Below are 15,175 nucleotides of genomic sequence, written 5' to 3' on the forward strand. Positions count from 1 at the left end.
TCCTTCCATGCTTGGTTCTGACTTTTTTAGTTAAGTTTGTACAATATTCTCGTTCTAGACAAAGCCCTACTTCAGTACTAGCAACAGGATTATCTTTTGGGTGTCAGAAGCTGATTATTTACATTCTTTCTGCATTCCTGCTGTGACCACCCTAAACCTTTCCAGTCAAATCCATGCTACTGGCAGAATAGCAGGAATGTTGATGAAAAGAAATATGAGAGACAGGGGCCATTCATATAGTTCAAAAATATTATCTCTTTTATACAGGCTTTTTTTTTGGATAATCACTTTTATACTCTGCTATTTGGTTTTTGTTGTTTTAAAATTATCTCACTGTTTTACTTTCTTTTTCTTATTATTAATAAATTGCTAATTTCTAGCTCACTTTTCTATTTTATCAAATGAGATTAAGTTGGGCCTCAAGTGACCAGACTCAAACTTAAAATCTTTTTTTTAATTCATGTGTATTTCTGTCTCATGTGAAAGTAGGATGTCCTTGGTTGGTATAATGTCTCCAAAATCACCAGGGAAGTCTCCAGGTGCAGTGGTTAAGAGCCTGCCTGCCAACGCAGGGGACAGGGATTCGAGCCCTGGTCTGGGAAGATCCCACATGCTGCGGAGCAATTAAGTCCGGGCGCCACAACTACTGAAGCCCGCGTGCCTAGAGCCCATGCTCCGCAACAAGAGAAGCCACCGCAATGAGAAGGTCGCACACCGCAACGAAGAGTAGCCCCCACTCGCCACAACTAGAGAGAGCCCGCACGCAGCAACAAAGAGCCAATGCAGCCAAAGATAATAAATTAATAAATAAATTAATTTAAAAAAATCACCAGGGATTCTCTCTTGTTGAAGCATCATACTCAATAACTGAGTTCTACCTCGAGGTCCAAGAACAACTGCGTAGCTCCAGCCATCATGTCACATTTCAGCAAACAGGACAGAAGCCACGGAAGGAGAAAGCATCCTTCTCCCACTCCTGGAATTTGTACACCTCATTTTCACTTACTTCTTTTGGCCAGGTCATAGACACATAACATGGCTATTTGCAAGGGAGACTGGGTAACATAATCTTTTTTGTTTCTTCTGGGCACCCATGTGTTTAGCTAAAACAATGAAGGGCTCAGAGGAAATGGATATTGGCAGACAATTGGCAGTCTCTGTCACATGCATATGTTACAGATGGTGGCCATGGTAAGTGCGAAAATAGTACCTTGTTTAATTTGACTATCTTGCTTGAATACAAGGCATCATTTTCAAGAGTCATGTGTGATATTCAAATAATCATTGCTCTTCAGAGAATATCTCACAAGCATATGCTGTGTGGGTGAACATACTTCAATCAGAAGACTCCTAACACTGTAGTACCAAACCATTTATTTGGCTTGATAGATTCAAAACATGAAAGGAAACAAAGAAGCAACCCCAAAGCAAGCCATTGCCTTTGGGACTACTAAGGGGAGAAATCGATAGTAACTTTAAGAGAATGGGAGATCCTTGTGTTAGCAGGGGTAATACTATGTGCTGTAAAAAGCGAATCTAACAATTTCAGTGGATCTATAGAGTAATAGTTTGTTTTCGCTGAAGCAGTGGACTGCACCTTTTTTGCAAAGGGCCAGATAGTAAATATTTAGGATTTTCTGGCCATATAGTCTCTATCACAGCTACTCAGCTCTGCTGTTTTAGTTTGAAAGCAACCATGGATAATACATGCATAAGTGGGTGTACTAATATCCAGTAGATTTTTACTTACCGAGACAGGTAGCTGTCAGTTGGCCCTGACTTAATGTGGGTGTTTCTGGCCAACAGGAGGCTAAGATATTCAATCTTCTAGAACACCAGTCTGCTAGGAGAGCAGGCTGGCTGTGTGCTTAGGGGGAAGAGGAAACTGCTGTGGTGAGTGGCTAGCTCATTTCTGCCTCTGCCATTGTTGTAACCATTCTGAACTTTTACATTGTTTCACAGTTTTAAAAGCATGTGTACATATCTGTATGTTTCACTAGAAAGCTACGAATTAGATAATTTGGATATTAATACAATATTTTGTGGGAGAAGGAGGTTAAGGAGCTCGATCAAAGGAATGGAGCTCTTAAATGTGAGAATAAGGAGTTAAACTCACGTTCCCAAACCAGTCTGTAGCACACTACTTCTGACATCTTAAAGTAGAACCCATGGGTGGATGGAATATAGGAAGAGGGTAGGAAGAATTTTGTGCAAATAAATGAATAAGCTAACCTAAATTAACAGCAAGCATTTAACAAAAATCATTAATTGAGCATCTATTACATTTTAATTGGTAATGTGGTAGATATAAAGGGATTTAAGATATGCTTGTTAATCTTCAGAGATTTATAATATAGTTGGAGATACATAATACATATATATTTTATATATACATACATGTAGATTGAATACCTATAATCTATACTTATTGATATGTTTATATAATCTAGAGCTATTACAGCTATATAGACGTATGCATACAAATAACAACTGTGATGAATATATTGAGGGGCAGAGAACTTACAACTTTGAATTACATGATGAATTTTAGTTTCCTTTAAAGTTTATGAGTTTCTATCAAGATACAGAATGAAAGCAGATTCTTTATTTCTTTGTTGTTTACTGCTCATGGACATTGGGTTCTCTAAAGGCACAAGTAGAATGAGTGTTCTCAACACATGAGTTTAAAGCAGCTGTGTCAGCTGCATGGATAACTGTATCAATTGTCTATTCATTAAAGTTTCCTGGGGTCGTTGACACAAGATCCTCACAACTTTGGAGCTGTTAGGACCTACAGTATCAGTAACATTCTAACTTGTGTGATAAAACAGAATGGGTTTTCAGGACCCATTAGCTGTAAAGAGGTAGACAAGGAACATACATAACTTCCTAAGTAATTACGTGACAAACTATGGTGGCAAAAACATCTTATGAAACGATCATTGAGGTTGACAATATAGGAGAGGGAAAGGCTTCAACTCAGTGGTTTCAACTCTGGTGTCATGCTACAATCATGTGGGAAAATTTTTAAAATATCAATGGTTGGGCCAATCCCAGACCAGGTTAATCAGAATCTCTGGGCGTGGGGCTCTGGAACTGGTATTTTAAAAATTCCCCACATGGTGGCGCAGTGGTTGAGAGTCCGCCTGCCGATGCAGGGGACACGGGTTCGTGCCCCGGTACGGGAGGATCCCACATGCCGCGGAGCGCCTGGGCCCATGGGCCATGACCGCTGAGTCTGTGCGTCCGGAGCCTGTGCTCCACAACGGGAGAGGCCACAGCAGTGAGAGGCCCGCGTACCGCAAAATATTAATTAAATAAATAAATAATTAAATAAATAAAATAAAATAAAATGAAAATTCCCCACATAATTCAAATACGTAGTTAGTATTGAGGGCCACTGAACTAACTCAGTGGTTTCTCAAACTTTATAAGACTTCAGAATAACCCTCCAGAGTTTCTGATTCAGGTTCCTAAGTGATGCTGCTGGTCTGGGGACCACATTTTGAGACCATTGAACTAGCAGAACTAATGTACCTAATATAAAGGTGTGAAAGAGAGGGGGTCCAGTGTACCAGTGGAAGGATGCACCCTTGATGGTCAGAGGCTGCCTTTCTCCATGATCCCAGGAGGGGATGGTGATGGGAAAAGGACGATTGATCTGAGATGGGAGGGTCAATGAAGTGTATCAAATGAGAGTTGGGTAGAGGATGGGAGCATAAATTTTGAAGAAAGAAGAAGCTTATTTTCTCATATTGTGAATATTAAGCAAACTATAGAAATACAGTAGTGTTGCCTAAATCCAGCCTCTATTCACTGATGCCGAATAGAAACCGGGAGACACAGTTTTGGGTGAGGTAGAAAAGAATAGCTTTATTGCTTTGCCAGGCAAAGGGGGCCACAGCGGGCTAACGCCCTCAAGACTGTGTGTCCCGCCCTGGAGGGGGTAGTGAGGAGTCTTACGGTGTTCAAAGAGGAGGGCGTGGTCAGCTCGTGGACATTCTTCTGATTGGTTGATGGTGAGGTCATTGGGAGTCGGCATCATCAACCTTTTGGTTCCACCTGTTCTGGGGTCTACATGCTTATGGGTGGCATACAATTAACATCTCCCAGCTGATGGGGGTTTCAGTATCTGCAAAGCAGCTCAAAGGCCATGGCTCAGAATATTCTCTATAGCCCTTTCGGAAGAACTAAAGGTCTTTGACTTTGTTTAATGGCTAAAGTATTGTTTTGTCTTGCTTGACTGTTTTCCTTTCTTGCATTTTCTCACTTCTCTGATTAAATTTATTCTTTGACTAAAGTTTTTCTACAGACAAAAGGCAGGCGGAGGACATGGGCGGGATCTGTTCTGGGAAGGGCTCATAGGGTCCTGCTCGGTTACAGTAGTGATACTAGGCAGTCCCAATTGAGGTTTGAATCAGGAATTTAAAACGAGGAAGTAGTCTGCTTGTATAATTTTCACTTGCAACAGTCAGAAGTGACCAATGTATAAGATTCTTGTTCAACTACCACTTTTTAGTAATCTTCTAATATTAAGCAATGGACCAAATCCTTTTTGCTTAGATCCATCCACAGAAAAATTGAGAGTTGGCTTCTCTGCTAAGAGCTAGATGATAGCAATGGATGAAATTATAGCTGTTGAAACACTTCAAAGGCTGTTTATGGTGACTATGTGTCTAATTATTCTCGCATTGACATAATCAGTGCCTTCATTCCATCTGATCATTGTGGGATCAGCTTGTCTTTGCCTTTTCTGTTCAGAACAAATGAGCTGGCACAGGCAAGCAAATCATTCAGCTGTTGACATTTGTTTCTGTAAACCCTTTGGGAATTTCACTCTAGATGTCTTCATCATGTAGGTACACCGAAACAGAAAAAATCATCCTAGGAAAATATTAATGTCCACCAAGAGTTACTTAGGGTACCAGAATACTCAGGAACTAGCTTTGAAGATCCCTGGAAATGTGCAGGAAAGATTAAATCAATGTACTTTAGGATAAGCAGAAAAGAAAATTAACCAGATTTTTAATAAGTATGTTCCTTTCAACACACAAGGATAAGCTGCCCTTTTAAAGGATGCAGAATCATTTGTGAATTATATAAAATAATCTTGCTTGTAAAAAGTTGCTTCATGGGAGATAAATGTTTCTCTCGGTAGAAATGGGTATATTGCCTTGGTGAAGTCTATGGGATTGGCATTTAACCTCTTTCTGCATTTTTTATGACACTTAAAAGTGTGCTTCTACCTATTTAGAGAGATTCCAAATGTATTCCTTAATTCAGCTAACAGTTCATAATCCCTACTGTGCAAGCTCCCCTTCCTTTAATGACCACCACAAACTAGAAAGGGAGGGAAGCTAATACAAGCATCCCCCGCTTTTCGAAAGTTTGCTTGCTTTATACCACTTTGCTTTTACGAAGACTTACATTATTTTATTACTTGATTTTGCTAACTGAAAGAAATTCGAAGAGGTATTTGCTTTTACAAAAAAAAAAAGTGAAAAGCAAAAACAGTGTTCAACATTTTTTTTGCAGCAGCAGCAGCTGTGATAGAGGCAATGCCCTCACGCCCCACCTTCAACCCCACCCCACCCCTGAGAGCGGCATCGCCTCCAAATCCTTCCCCTTCCCCCGGGAACTACACTCAGCATCTCAGCGTCAAGTCACCAATGGCTTTGAACTGTTTCTGTGAGCATCTATGCTTTACCTCGATTTACTTTGTGCATCTGTTAGGTCATTGCATCTTCACTTTACACCATTTCCACTTAGGGAAGGTTTCACAGGAACACACTACTTTCAGATAGCGGGGAAACCTGTATTACCCTCCTCTTACAGGTAAAGAAAAACTAAAAGCCTAAACTAATTGCATAGTCTTGTAATGGGGGCCATGGACTAGGCTCCGTGCTTTTTTATTCCTTGCCAATGTTTTTCTACTCAAGAAAGGTCGTTGAGTGTGGCTTTTTTTTTTTTTTTTTTGCGGTACGCGGGCCTCTCACTGCTGTGGCCTCTCCCGTTGCGGAGCACAGGCTCCGGACGCGCAGGCTCAGCGGCCATGGCTCACGGGCCCAGCCTCTCTGCGGCATGTGGGATCCTCCCGGACCGGGGCACGAACCCGTGTCCCCTGCATCGGCAGGCGGACTCTCAACCACTGCGCCACCAGGGAAGCCCGAGTGTGGCTTTTTATACTCTAAAAATAAGTCAGTTATTAAATTTCAAGAAAGATTGAATTTCTGGAAATTTAAACTCCTCATACCCCAAGGAGTAAAGCATTAACAGGGGAGAAATCATGGCGTTTTACCCTTCTCACCCCAACCTCCTTCAGAGGAAATCTGGCTCATTTTCTCTCTCCTAGCTACCAATCTTCTCGTTACATAAAACAAATTTTAAATTAAAGTAACTTAGAAAACGAAAAGCGGGGACCTGAAAGGGGAGTATGATAGGATTTGTCTCCAAATTATGATTTCAGTGAATAATTTGGGACTTAAAGATGACTAAAGGTCTGGGTTTTGACCAGAATCTAGCTTTGTTTCCAGCAGGTGTATTCCAAGGGTGCTTTTAGCTTGCTAAGTCCACGCATCTCTGCCCTGATGGAAGCTGCTTTTTTATGTCTGAAGAGCTTTCTACTTCAATGGTGATTTGAGGTACTTTGAGCTGGAAGTCTGCACTTCTGAAAAGAATGAAACTGGAAACCAAATAAGAAGAGAGCTAGCTTCTCTGTGTACTGAGAGCAGAAGCTTTTAACTTGGGCCCCAGGGAACCTCAATTAGAGTCAAGCAGCATAGCCTCAGGGAAGCATATGTATTCCAGGGCACTAGGAATCAAATCTAGACCTTTCCTTTTAGTTGCTTAGTTTCCTTGGCTCCTCTCCTCTATCCCACCCTTCAGCCAACCTTTAGTATTTCCTCTGTATTTTTGTCACCGAGTCCAAGCTCATACTACTTGCTGCATGACAGGCCGATAATCGAGAAATGGTGTTGAGGCAAGAAAGAGCGACTTTATTTGGAAAGTCAGCAGATGGAAGATGGTGGACTAGTGTCCCAAAGAACCATCTTTCCCGGGTTTGGGTCTGAGATGAGTCTGTCACCAAATGTACCACCTGTAAATAGAAAGGGCAGAGTGAAAATAGCATGAGCATATGTATTAGGCATTTAACTGCAGAGCCAGAAAGAAAAACTTAGAGCTTTTTTTTTTATGTACAGCAAGTTCTAATTAGTTGTCCATTTTATGCATATTAGTGTATATATGTCAATCCCAATTTCCCAAAATTAGAGCTTTTACTTACCTTCTTTGAGTCCTTGGATAAAACATATGCTCCATACTTCAGCTTCCTCATCTGCCAAAGACTCAAAAATAATCAGGGATATTTTTGAAGTACATTGAAATATTGAGCTAGTGTTTGTTCTCTGGAACATGAGAGACATACATGAGACGGATTAGCTCAAGATGGCAGAGTAGAAGGATGTGCACTCACCCCTTCTTACAAGAACACTGGAATCACAACTAACTGCTGAACAACCATCGACAAAGAAACACTGAAAGCTACCAAAAAAGATACCCTACATCCAAGGACAAAGGGGAAGCCATGGTGAGAAGGTAGGAGGCACGCAATCATGATAGAATCAAGTCCCATACCCACAGACTGGAGAACAATTGTACCACAGAAGGTCTCCAACTAGAGTGAAAGTTCTGAGCCCCACATTAGGCTTCTCAGCCTGGAGGTCTGGCAACAGGAGGAGGAGCCCCCAGAGAATCTGGCTTTGAAGGCCAGTGGGATTTGACTCCAGGACTTCCACAGGACTGGGGGAAACGGAAACTCCACTCTTGGAGGGCACACACAAAGTCTTGTGCGCACTAGAACCCAGGAGAAAGGAGCAGTGACCCCATAGGAGACTGAATGAAACCTACCTGCTAGTGTTGGAGGGTCTCCTGCAGAGGCAGGGGGCAGCTGTGGCTTACCAAGGGACAAAGACACTGGCAGCAGCAGTCCTGGGAAATACTCATTGGCATGAGCCCTCCCGCAGGCCACCATTAGCCCCACCATTAGCCTGTAGGCTCCAGTGATGGGACGCCTCAGGCCAAACAATCAACAGGGAGGGAACACAGGCCCACCCAGCAGCAGAAGAGAAGTAGATTAAAGTTTTACTGAGTATGGTCCTGCCCACCAGAGGGACAAGACCCAGCTCTACCCACCATCAGCCCCTCCTATCAGGAATCTTGCACAGGCCTCTTAGATAGCCTTATCCACCAGAGGGCAGACAGCAGAAGCAAGAACTACAGCCCAGCAGCCTGCAGAATGCAAACCACAATCATAGAAAGTTAGATGAAATGAAATGGCAGAGGATTATGTTCCAGATGAAGGAACAAGATAAAACCCCCCAAAATAAACCAAGTGAAGTAGAGATAGGCAACCTTCCAGAAAAAGAATTCAAAATAACGATAGTGAAGATGATCCAGGATCTTGGAAAAAGAATGGAGGCAAGTATCAAGAAGATGCAAGAAATATTTAACAAAGACCTAGAAGAACTAAAGAACAAACAAACAGAGATGAACAATACAATAACTGAAATGAAAAATACATTAGAAGGAATCAATAGCAGAGTAACTGAGGCAGAAGAAGAGATAAATGATCTGGAAGACAGAATGGTGGAAATCACTGCCGCAGAACAGAATAAAGAAAAAAGAATGAAAATAAATGAAGACAGTCTAAGAGACATGTGGGACAGCATTAAATGCACAAACATTCACATTATAGGGGGTCTCAGAAGGAGAAGAGAGAAAGGACCTGAGAAAATACTTGAAGAGATAATAGATAATATTCAAATAGATAATATTTGAAAATTTCCCTAACATGGGAAAGGAAACAGTCACCCAAGTCCAGGAAGCACAGAGTGTCCCAGGCAGGATAAAACCAAGGACAGGATAAACATGCCAAGACACATAGTAATCAAATTGTCAAAATTTAAAGACAAAGAAAAAATATTAAAACCAACAAGGGAAAAACAACAAATAACATATAAGGGAACTCCCATAAGGTTATCAGCTGACTTCTCAGCAGAAACTCTGCAGGCCAGAAGGGAGTGGTGTGATATATTTAAAGTGATGAAAGGGAAGAACCTACAACAAAGAATACTCTACCCAGCAAGGCTCTCATTCAGATTTGATGGAGAAATCAAAAACTTCACAGACACACAAAAGTTAAGAGAATTCAGCACAATCAGAGAAGAAAAAGAAAGAAAAGGAATCCAAATTGGAAAAGAAGTTAAACTGTCACTGTTTGCAGATGTCATGATACTATACATAGAAAATCCTAAAGATGCTACCAGAAAACTATTCATCAATTAATTCAGTAAAGTTTCAGGTTACAATATTAATACACAAAAGTCTGTTGCATTTCTGTACACTAAAAACAAAAGATCAGAAGGAGAAATTCAAGAAACAATCCCATTTACCATTGCATCAAGAGAATGAAATACGTAGGAATAAACCAACCTAGGGAGACAAAAGACCTGTACTCCAGAAACTATAAGACACTGATGAAAGAAATCAAAGACAACACAAACAGATGGAAAGATATACCATGTTCTTGGATTGGAAGAATCAATATTTTCAAAATGACTATACTACCCAAGATAATCTACAGATTCAGTGCAATCCCTATCAAATTACCAATGGCATTTTTCACAGAACTAGAACAAAAAATGTTAAAATTTGTAAGGAGACACAAAAGACCCCAAATAGCCAAAGCAGTCTTGAGAAAGAAAAACAGAGCTGGAGGAATCAAGCTCCCTGACTTCAGACTATATTACAAAGTTACAGTAATCAAAACAATATGGTACTGGCACAAAAATAGAACTATAGATCAATGGAACAGGATAGAAAGCCCAGAATTAACCCACTCACCTATGGTCAATTTATGACAAAGGAGGCAAGATTATACAATGGAGGAAAGACAGTCTCTTCAATAAATGATGCTGGGAAAACTGCGTAGCTACTTGTGAAAAAATGAAATTAGAACATTCTTTAACACCACACACAAAAATAAATTCAAAATGAGTTAAAGACCTAAATGTGATGCGAGACATTATAAAACTCTTAGAGGAGAACATAAGGGAGAACACTCTCTGACATAAATCACAGAAAGATCTTTTTTGATCCACCTTCCAGACCAATGGAAATGAAAACAAAAATAAACAGTTGAGACCTAATTAAACTCAAAAGCATTTGCACAGCAAAGGAAACCATAAATGCAATGAAAAGACAACCCACAGAATGGGAGAAAATATTTGCAAATGATATGAACAACAAGAGATTAGTCTCCAAAATTTACAACAGCTCATGTGGCTTAATATCATCAAAACAAACAACCCAGTGAAAAAATGGGCAGGAGACCTAAATAGACAGTTCTCTAAGGAAGACGTACAGATGGCCAAGAAGCACATGAAAAGATGTTCAACATTGCTAATTATTAGAGAAATGCAAATCAAAACTACAATGAGATATCACTTCACACCAGTCAAAATGGTTATCATCAAAAATCTACAAACAACAAATGCTGGAGAGGGTGTGGAGAGAAGGGAACCCTCCTACACTGTTGGTGGGAATGTAAATTGGTACAGCTCCTATGGAGAATAGTATGGAGGTTCCTTAAAAAACTAAAAGTAGAGCTACCATATGATCCCATAATCCCACTCCTGGACATTTATCCTGAGAAAAACATGGTCCAGAAGGATACATGCACCCCAGTGTTCATTGCAGCACTGTTTACAATAGCCAAGACATGGAAGCAACCTAATATCCATCGACAGAGGTATGAATAAAGAAGATATGGTACATATATACAATGGAATATTACTCAGCCAATATAAAGAATGAAATAATGCCATTTGCAGCAACATGGATGGATCTAGAGATTGTCATAGTGAGTGAAGTAAGTCAGACAGAGAAAGAGAAATATTGTACGATATTGCTTATATGTGGAATCTAAAAAGAAATGATACAAATGAACTTATTTACAAAATAGAAACAGACTCAGGGACTTAGAGAATGAACTTATGGTTACCGGGGGTGAAGGGCGGGGGGAAGGGATAGTTAGGGAGTTTGGGACTGACGTGTACACACTCCTATACTTAAAACTGATAACCACGGAGGACCTACTGTATAACACAGGGAACTCTGCTTAATATTATGTAACAAGCTAAATGGGAAAAGAATTTGAAAAAGAATAGATACATGTATATGTATAACTGAATCAGCTTGCTGTATATCTGAAACTATCACAACATTGTTAATCAACTATACTCCAATATAAAATAATAAGTTAAAACAATGAGAGTCATGTAGAGGAATAGGTACAATTAACTTCAAAGGTGGCTCCTGAGAATGCCCGGAGGTCAGTGATGGCAGATTTGCAGTGGGATTTAATAATTAAAGGTATGATGCGGAGGCAAACGCCAGTGATTTCCTTCAGTTGCTCAGTGATCCCTAGTATGAAGCCAGATGAAATCGTTGTCAGGTTTGCATCTAAACTACTGCTTCCTACTTTCAGAGAAGGATGCATCTGCCCACTGTTTAGATGGGTTGCCGTGTGCCACAAATATTCCTGAGATTCTACATTGGGTAGGAGTTTGATTAAGATGATTTAGAGATATGAAGGAGGGGATGGAAACTGGAATAGTATTTATCTGTCAAATATTATAGTTCTTACAGTAAGAGAGGAGGGTAATTTGCAGTGCAGAAACATGCATTGTTTAACCCTGTGTGAAGCCAACATTCAGCATCCAGGATTGAGCTACTTCATGAATATCACACTGCCTTTCTCTTTCAGAGTGTTCAGTCTGTGGACATTTTGTATTCTGTTCATAGATTTGGTAAATGAACGTGTAGAATGTTTTAAATTTTGGCCAACTATGGGGAATGCTGGATTCAATTGTTTTCTCAATATAAGTTAACATCTATACTTTTCAAAGATGTTTCAATGTACTAAATGCTTTCCGAAGACAAACGAAAATAGAGATTAATAAAAATGATTAAAGTGAGTATATGTACAACTGAAAAAAAAAGTGGCTATAGAAACTTAAAAAAATTATTTAAATCATCTTCAGTTTTTGAGTAATGCTTTATAGTTTTCAGCATAAACATTTGCACATGTATTGCCTGTTATACCCCTCAGTATTTCAAAATTTTAATATTATTCCAAATGGTACTAATTTTTAAATTTCACTTTCTAATTGTTTACTGTTATTGTTTAGAAGTACAGTAGATTTTATATATTAATCATGTATAATGCAAACTTAATAAACTCACTAGAACTTTAAAGGAAGTGATTGAATTGAATCTATTTGAAATTGTAAGTTGTTACAAACAACATAATTGTTTTTTATTTATTTTTCACGTTAGATATATTGTTGAAGTAGAGTTGATCTGCAATATTATATTAGTTTCGTGTGTACAGCATAGTGATTCAGTACTTTTATAGATTATACTCCATTTAAAGTTATTACAAAGTCATGACTATATCTCCCTGCACTGTACAATATATCCTTGTAGCTTATTTTTTTTATACATAGTAGTTGTATCTCTTAATTCCCACCCCTAGCATGCCCCTCATTTTTCCCTCCCCCACTGGTATCCACCAGTTTGTTTTCTGTATCTGTGAGCCTGTTTCTGTTTTCTTATATACATTTCTTTTATGTTTTATATTCCACATGTAAATGTATAGAGTATTTGTCTTTCTCTGTCTGCCTTATTTCACTAAACATAATCATCTCTAGGTTCATCCACATTGACTCAAATCAAAGAAGTTCATTCTTTTTTTATGGCTGAGTAATAGTCCATTGTGTGTGTGTATGTGTGTGTGTGTATGGAATATATATCACATCTTCTTTATCCATTAATCCGCTGATGGACACTTGGTTGCTTCCATATCTTGGCTATTGTAAATAATGCTGCTATGAACATTGGGTGCATGTATCTTTTGAAATTAATGTTTTCTCTTTTTCTGGATATATACCCAGGAGTGAAATCGCTGGATCATATGGTATGTTTTTTTTAGTTTTTTGAGGAACCTCCATATGGTTTTTCACAGTGACTAGATGAATTTACATTCCCACCAACACGGCACAAGAGCTCCCTTTTCTCACATCCTTGCCAACATTTGTTATTTGTAGACTTCTGATGGTAGCCATTCTCACAGCTGTGAGGTTATAACTCATTCTGGTTTTGATTTGCACTTCTCTGATGATTTGTAATGTTGAGCATATTTTCATGTCTGTTGGCCATCTGTATGTCTTCTTTGGAAAAATGTCTATTCATGTTTTTTACCCATTTTTTATTTTTTTATATTGAATTGTATGAGCTGCTTGCATATTTTCCATATTAACCCCTTGTTGGTCACATCATTTGCAAATATTTTCGACCATTCAGTAGGTTGTCTTTTCATTGTCAATGGTTTCCTTTGCTGTGCAAAAGCCTTTAAGTTAAATTAAGTCCTATTTGTTTATTTTTACTTTTGTTTCCTTTGCCTTGGAGTCAGATCAAAAAAATATTGCTATGATTTATGTCAAAGCGTGTTATATGTTTTCATGTAGAACTTTTATGTTTTCTGGTCTTACATTCATGTCTTTAATCCATTTTGACTTTATTTTTGTATAAGGTGTGAGGAAATGTTCTAATCTCATTCTTTTACATGTAGCTTCTCAGTTTTCCCAGCACCACTTATTGAAGGGACTGTTTTTTCTCCATTGTATATTCTTGCCTCCCTGTTTTTGCATCCTTTTTTGTTGTTGTAGATTAATTGAACATAGGTTCGTGGGTTTATTTCTGGGCTCTCTATTCTCTTCCATTGATCTACGTGTCTGTTTTTGTGCCAGTACCATGCTGTTTTGATTACTATAGCATTGTAGTATAGTTTGAAGTCAGGAAGCATGGTTCCTCTGGCTTTGTTCTTTTTTCTCAAGTTTGCTTTGGCAAATGATGGTCTTTTATGGGTCCACATAAATCTTAGAATTATTTGTTATAGTTCTGTGAAAAGTATCATGGGTATTTTGATAGGGTTTGCATTAAATATATCGATTGCTTAGGGTGGGATAACCATCTTAGCAATATTAATTCTTCCAGTCTGTCAACCCAGGATATCTTTCCATTCTTGTTATCATCTTCAATTTCCTTCATCAGTGTTTTGTAGTTTTCAAAGTATAGGTCATTCACCTCCTTGGTTAAGTTTATTCCTAGGTATTTATTTTCTTTAATGCAATTTTAATCGAATTTTTTTTTTGCTCTCTTTCTGATAGTTCATTATTAGTGTATAGAAAAGCAACACAGTTCTGTATATTAATCTTGTATTGTGCAGTTTTGCTTAACTCATTTATTAGTTCTAATAGTTTTTTGGTGGAGTCTTTAGGGTTTTCTATACATAGTGTCATGTCATCTGCAAATAGTGACAGTTTTACTTCTTCCCTTCCAATTTGGATGCGTTTTATCTCTTTTTCTTGTGTGATTGCTGTGTCTAGGACATCCAATACTATGTTAAATAGAAGTATCAAGAGTGGGCACCCTTGTCTTGTTCCCAACTTCAGTGGAAATGCCTTCAGCATTTCACCATTGAGTATGTTGTTAGCTGTGGGTTTGTCACAAATGATCTTTATTTTGTTGAGATACGTTCCCTCTATACCAACTTTGTTGAGGATTTTTATCATGAATGGATGTTGAATTTTGTCAAATGTTGACAAATAACATAACTGGAAGTGACCTCATTTGTTAATGTTTATGCTTCTGTAATTGCTTGGTTCACCTATAAACCTGGGGATGCTGCAATGGTTTGCTTTGGTGACATCAGTTATCTGGATTTCTTGGACGCTTAACAAAGTTTAACATTATAAATATTCTGATTTTTCATTTGAAAATTTTGTTTACTTTTTTATCATCTTTATTTAGTGTTTTCTCATGCCCTTTATCCTTAAGTGACTGTAGGACTTTCTGTGACTAAAACAGCTGTTTGGTCCTTTGAAAATAGCCTCACCTTTCTATGTCCCCTCATCATAATGTGTCCAAGGCCGGGAGGAACCCTCATAGAAACTTGTTTCATTTTTCTAAGTGTAAATTTAAAATATTGAACAAAGCACCCAACTAACACCCTCTTACAAGTTATAACGGGAAAAAATTAGCAATGTGTGTGCCG

The sequence above is a fragment of the Stenella coeruleoalba genome (genome assembly GCF_951394435.1).
Source record: "Stenella coeruleoalba genome assembly, chromosome: 5".
In the NCBI taxonomy this organism is placed as follows: Eukaryota; Metazoa; Chordata; class Mammalia; order Artiodactyla; family Delphinidae; genus Stenella; species Stenella coeruleoalba.